The following is a 7,455-nucleotide window of genomic DNA, read 5'->3' on the forward strand; positions in this document are numbered from 1 at the left end:
GACAGGCTTAACTTCAAAGACAGGTATGTAAAGCGTTTAAAAACACCATTTCTTTAAATAATTAAGACACAACACAGAATAAAAATCCAACACCAATTTATAAAAATAGGAAATCTTTATATCTTTAAAATCACACCAAAACGACAAAAATCCAATGTAGGGAACCGGAGATATGAATTTTTAAAGTTTTAATAAAATATAGCACTTAGAAGATTATAGCACCATATTGTGATAGCTGATCACGATGGGCCGGGGCAAAGTCAAAGTTTCAGGCTGGGCGCCAAGGAGCCCTGAGCGGCTACAGCTCCCGGCAGGTCCTGGTCTCAGTTTCTACCTTCACACTTAGAAACTTTTCCTGGAGCTTTTTCTCGCGAGGCCCCTCGAAGCTCCCAGTCAGTCCGGATCCTGTGAGGGTTTGCAGGCTTGACTTGTGATGAGGTCCCGGTCAACTTCGCTGGAGCGGACTTAGAAAATATTTCAAGTTTGCTTCAGCGGGACAACCCAGGAATCCAGGCCGACACGCGATGGAAGGCAGGCGGCTTGGCTCTCGTGGTTGCTCCCGGTCACCTTTTATACGAGCAGACTTAGAAACTTTTCTGGAGATTTTTCTCGCGGGGTCTCTCGATGCTCCTCATGTAGCCGGATCTGGTGAGGTTTCGCTGGCTTCAGATTTTCTCAAGTCCCGGTCAATCTCTGGAAGTTGATGCGATGGAGCTTTTAGCGGGATGAACCTGGATGGCTTGGCCGGCTCGCGGTTGAAGGCAGGCGGCCTGGCTGGCCAGGTTGAGTCGGTCCCTCTATGGACCTTTTTTTTCAAAGTTGCTCCAAATTCCTCAAGTGGTCCCAAAGTGTCTCAAACTTACTCCAAGGGGCTGGAAGCTCCAAGATGGTCCCTGAAAGTTGAGGACGTCAGTTCCCACAATCCACTGGTACAAAACCCTTACAAATCCACTGATGGGTCTCCAAGGTGTAGATTTAGTTGGTGATGTTCCAGTTGAGCTCTTTTAACCTGTAGCATTCAGGGAGTCCACTCTTTAGTTCTTTTCCAGCAAGGTAATCCACAGGGCTGCAGGTTCAAATGGTGCAGTCTTCAGAGGTCAGGCCTTAGAATTCTTTGCACAGCAAAATCTTCTCAGCAAGGCACTTCTTGCTTCAGTAAGTTTCAAACAGCAGATCTGGAGGGCTCTGCTCCTCTCAGATACTTATTCAAAATTCTCTGGGTCAAGCAGCAGGTCACTCCTGACCAATGGGAGCAGGGTAACTCCTCAAGGCGATGACCACATCCTGTAGAGTGTGGCATTATTTTGTCCCAGAGTGCATCAAATCTTCCAAATCCATAATGGCTGATTTTCCGGCAGAGAGTCAAGATCTGGCTAAACACACCCCCAGGGATGGCTTATTTCCCTAGACTCTCCCACTACCGTCTGCACATACCTCCCTTAAACCTAGCCCTGACTCTGGGTCAAAAGTTTAAAAGTATAACTGACCACCAATATTCGCAACAACGTCGATAGTCGTGATGTCCTCATAATGGTACATGGGGGCCGCGGTGCGGTCGCGGAGTCATCAATAATATAGCGCGTGATTAAACAAATCAATTTTGGACATATAACTCTTTCACTAACACCTCAATTTCTCAACCATGGGGTCAGAATATCTCCACCCTGACCCCTTATTTGGGATTTTACACAGATTTTCAGCCCCAGGAACCGTTCCCGAAAGATAAAATGGCGGCCGCAACTTTCTATTCAGGTTGTGTCCAGCCTTTCAGAAACCTTCGCGAAATATTCGTGGCCAGAGATATCACCACACTTTTAAACTTACGTTTTTCAAGAACTACTGAATGGATTTACACTTCCTTGAACCAACATCTACCTCCCTGCCAAATTTGATGTAAGTCCATTCAGTGGTTCGGACTGTAGAGGTGGCTTAAGGTTCCTATGGGAATCACCATTACAAATGCAACCTTATTTTGTGCCCCAAATTCTTGGTCCCCAGTGTACGGATCACCCCAAACTTTCCCAGTCAATAGTAACAACCATAATGACACTTTTTTGGCAAAATTTCATGCAGATTGGTCAAACGACGCCAAACTTATAGCCAAGTCAAAAGATGTTTTTCCTATGGAAACTAGCTCCTAACTATAACTACCTACTGGTGACTGCCAGTAGGCAATATGTGTGTATATATATATATATATATATATATAAATATATTTTGACTGGAAAGAACAAAGACTAAAGTAACGTTATAGTTAGGTGAATATGTCAGTGACAACAATAGCATTGTGAACTATGAAAAACAGAACAGAAATACGCCAGTTATTCTTAGCAGAGCTAACTATAAATTGTACCCCTGCTATACACCACTTAGGACTTCACATATTATATTACTTATGACATGCTCTATGATTTATCTATGGTATCACTGATGACATCGCAAATAACATCTTTGAAGAAAGCCCCCCTCCCCTTTTTTCAGGTGTGTGTTCCCGGGCCATATTATTAACGAATACGGCCCAGTCGCCATTTCAGGTTTTTTTCTGATCCCTCAGGAGTCCCGCGGGATCGCAGCAATTTGTGCTGCTGTAATTTTGGATTGAGCCTTGGGGTGGGTCCCTCTGGGTCACCATCATGAGGCCTAGGAGGTCAGGGTATGGCTACCTTGCCCTCATATTATTTTCTACTTTTTATTTTTTACTAAGTCCTGAGTCCTGTAATGGCTGCCAGCAACCTTTTTCTGATGTTGCTGGCAGCCAATAAGAGCTCTCGCTGGGAGTCTGTGTTATGCGAAAGTGAGATGGACCAAGAGAAATAAAGCTCCCTGGGAGAAGCAGAATGCTCTATTTTTAAGTTGGTGCTCCCATGACAGTTTCTCAACTTTTCAAAAGGCTGCTACATTTTGACTAGTTTGTTCATGGAAAGTTTTGGGGTGATCCGTCAAGTGGGGGCTGAGAAAAAAGGGGGGCACCAAAACATAAAACCCCCATGCTATTTCAATAGACTTCTTAACACAAGACTACAACAAAGACTACTGAATTGAATTACACCAAAATCAGCAGGAAGGTAGATCTTGGTCTGCTAATTGTGCTTTTTGGTATGAATGCGTTCAGGTATTTTGAGATATTAAGGGTAAAAAATAATTGTATATTTTGGAAGTTGGGCTCCAGAGAGTCCTGCTGGCATCACAAGAGGGCGTGAAATTAAAAATGGAGCTCTGTGATTGGGCAAGAAGCACGTTATTCCCATGAGCCTTCATGATCTCGCCGGAATGAGAAGCTCCAGTTAGAGCGAGTGCTCTGATTAGATGGCTGTTACAATGTTAGAAATGAAATGGCCACCACTACTGTTTCCTGTGAAAAATTGGAGGAGTTGTGGAAATGAAGAAAAAAAGTTATATGAGGGGGCAATAGCAAAGCATATTGTACCCTAGATTTAGAGAGGAGGTGCCTAAGGGATAACTACAGTGATGAAAATAAATGTATATTGTTTTTTGCTAAGTTTAGGATCTTGTGGGACTCTCACAGGATCGTGAATACTAAAAAAGGAGTAGATGAGTTCTCAATACACTCTATTAGTTGGAGATAAATAATGTGATGAGTAAATAAGCAATTCAGATTTTTTTTAATATTACGATCTTGTAAGGAGTAGGTGGAATTTGAATGCACTGTAGTATCCACATTTTGTACTGTAGGAGGAGTATTACTACAGATGGTGTTTATCAGAATGTACTATTTATTCCCATTGGCTTGGTAAGAGTTGTGAGTAAATTACAGTCCAGAAACTTCCCACACCCTACTCTGCTCATCTATCATCACAGAGAGGGGTGTTACCAGGGAGGACAGTCCCTGGAAAGAGCATACTATATATACCTGTCATCCAAGAGAGAGGTCTGAAAAGAGAAGCCAGTCCCTCCACACATCCTACTATGCACGCCTATCATCCGAGAGAGAAGTGTGACATGAGAGGGCACTCCCTCTCTACTCACTACTATGCACACCCGTCACCTGAGAGAGTGGTCTTAGCAGAGACAAAGCCTAACAAATGTGTATTGTAGACTATGAGGAGAGACCAGCCTCTCCAGTGAGACCTTGCATGAAGGTAACCAGTGTGTAGAGTAGGGTAGAAAGAGACACTGCCTCTCTATTCACAACTTTCCCCAGGTTCAACACTATGCATAGTAATGTAGGAAAGGTACACACCTCACATGTAAGATTGTACTATTTCATAATAAGTATAGCAAGTACTGGCCTCTCCACTGAGCCCTCCCACTAGGACAATAACCATATATATTAGGGTGTGGGAATAGATTTGACCGTTCAGTCACATGTTTGAATAAGATTCACAGACATATATCGAAGTGCGCGGGAAAACATTCTCATCTCCAGTAACACCTCCAGAACAACATGGATCTGCAGTACAGTGTTCGCAAGGAGTGGCCTCTCTACTGATACCTCTCCCTGTTCCAACAGGGATAAGCAGTGTAGTGTGGGAAAAGAGTGACCTGTCCGCTAATGCATCTTACCAGGGTGTGCGGTATCTATATTCTATAATAGGGTTTGAGAAAAATGTGTCTCTCTGCTTACACCTCTTTCCATGCTGACATATATGCGTATTAGACAATAGAGAGCAAGTGCCCTGTTTGCTGACACATCTCTCTTGCATGATAAGTCTCTCTAGTACAGGGTGGAGAGGCACTGGCCCCTCTCCTGTGACCTGTGCCTTCGATGATGGGTGTGCAAATTAGGCTGCGAAAATGAGCGTATGTCTCTGGTCACAGCTCTCCCCAGGATGACAGATGTGCAAATAAGGTGTGGGAATTAAATGACCTCTATTCTAAAAAATCTCTCTTCCACAACAACTATAGAGGCTATGATGTTTAAACATTTGTCTTGTCAGCTGAGACATCTCCACAGAGTAAAATATGTGCAAAATAGGCTGTGCTGAGTAGGGTATAGAAAGGGAGTGCCCTCACTGCTCAGAACTGTGTCTTGGTTGATTAATGTGGAAAGTTTAATGTGAGGGTACACTCACCTCTCTGTCGGACCTCTCCTCATGGAGACAATGAGGTGTAGTAGGGTGTTCACAGGCACAGACTTCTCTGCTAAAACTTCTGTACAAAGTCACAAGCATATAATGTAACATGTGCAAAACACCTGCCCTCTCCACCATCAAGTCTCCACCATCTGATAGAAGTGCATACTAGAATATGAGTATGAAATGGACTCTTTGTCAAAACCTGTCTCTTGTCTGAGAGGTCTGTATACTAGGATAAGGACTGATCTCTCTAGTGAAACTTCACTGTTGCATGAGGAGTCAACATACTTGCATATTCAAATATTTGCCATCTCAATTAATAATTCTCTATAGTATAAACCATAGTATCATATCAATATATATACATGCATCAGCAGGTCTGCACTCCCTGGAGATGGAATTGCCAGTTTTAGTCAACATTACAGTACTGTAATAATATTCAAATCTATACCAATTATTAAGCAAATACATAAGAAGTAATTTTAAACTTTTTTTATAAACAAAAACAATTTAACAACATTACAAAACTACAACAAGAACAAAGCAACTACTTTAGCAAAGTATATCAACAATTCTAAAAGAAACAAAATAGCCAACTTACTTATTTGTAATTAGGGCTCCTGGTTAATGGTATTTATTGTTTTGCCATTTCCGTTTGTATTTTTCCATATTTATTTTTTGGGCATTTTATCTGTATTGATCCACATTTTTTTTTGCCACAAGTAAAAGACGACCCTGCAGCTAGTATTTTTCCACATTTATTTAACTCTGTTGTTATTGGTCAACACAATACTTTCATCTGAAAACTTTGCCATTCGCAGAATGTCTCAAATACGCTTAAAAGTTCTATCACAAGCCATTTGTCTCAGAGCCTTGCAGTTTCTGTCATCGGCACAGAGTGCCACGTCCTCTCCCACACTGAACACCATACTGCTCCACTGAGAAAAACTCACACTGCTTTCAGCTCCAACCCAATTGTGCCCTGCTATAAGCACCTGGAAGCAACTCAATTCAAATTATGCACTACATAAGAGTAACATGCTGCCTGAAAAAAATATTAACAACATTCTGGAAAAAGCAAATACTCATAGGGAATACAACTTAAAGTTTTTGCACTCATTATTCAGAAATCAATTAATGTTTTTGCTTGAAAAGGTAAGGACATGAAAAGAAAAGTAGCGCTTCACTGGCAAACTCTGTAAGGTGGCGCTAATGTGTTTGGTTGTGAATACAACTAATCTGGCCACTTTGCGACTACTCTGTCTTGTTTTAGTTATGTAATTATTGTTCATATTTCAAAACCTTTTTTCTCTCCTCCCTAGGAAAAGAAAAATGTCAGAAAAAGACATTTGCAGCAAAAGTGTTTCCTCTTTTTTTGGATCCATTTCACAGGGGAACGAATGACGGAAAGGAGAGGAAAGAACAGTCACGGTTTTCTGCATGTCAGGAAGAGGGCGTGGCGAGTCAACTCTCTGCTGGAGTACGGCGGCCATGCAAAATGTACCAATATTTTCCCTTCTTTAAACATAAATACAGACAAAGGAATACTTGTTTTCCATCTGTATTTATATGTAAAAATCCGTTTGAATAGAAAACCGGGAGCCCTATTTATAATGTCTTCATCACATTATAATGAGCAGGCTAATGTACCTACATCACTTCTGTCACGTCAACCTGGCAAAAACTCTTTGGTATGACAGTTTTTTCTTTTAAGGCCAGCTAGCAAAAATGTCTCAGTAAAGTTTCTCATGCATGCAGTTTTTTAAAAGGAGTTCACAGAGGCTAGCTTGGGCAAAGTTAGCTCTTGTTGCCGAAAAGCAGAGCTCTTCATGTGCTTCCAAATCTTTTCAACCTGGATACACTGTGCCTGCTCAGTACTCACTGCTGAGCAAGACAGTAATCATGCTTGTCTTAAAGACAAAATAACCAAAAAGATAAAAGTTACATAGTGATCAATAATTGATAACGGTGATACATCATTATATTCTACACTTTACTAACTTTTCACTCACAATCAAATATTCATATCTAGAGCACCAGTAACTTATTATTCCTTTCTCTTGAAAAATTCCACACCCCCAACCGCTCTATTTTCATATTTACAAAATTAAATTATAACATGGCATTAACTCTGCTTCCATAACAGCTTATAAAGTGACGCATTCATCTTCACACACTTTTGCTAACAGTCACCACTTTGTTTTACACTAGAAATAGCAATATAACCACTCAAATACCTCATAGGGCTAAAGTATATGTGCATTAAAGTTCATAAAAAACACTAGGGTTTTTTTGTAGCGTATTCCACAATCTTTATTTTCAGTCTGAGAAACACTGATTCCATTACTTACAAGTACATACAGCTGGAACACTTCATTTTTTAACACAACCTCCAATTCTTGCTGATATCTACAACCCA

Source organism: Triturus cristatus, chromosome 3_2 (assembly GCF_964204655.1).
Source record: "Triturus cristatus chromosome 3_2, aTriCri1.1, whole genome shotgun sequence".
Lineage (NCBI taxonomy): Eukaryota > Metazoa > Chordata > Amphibia > Caudata > Salamandridae > Triturus > Triturus cristatus.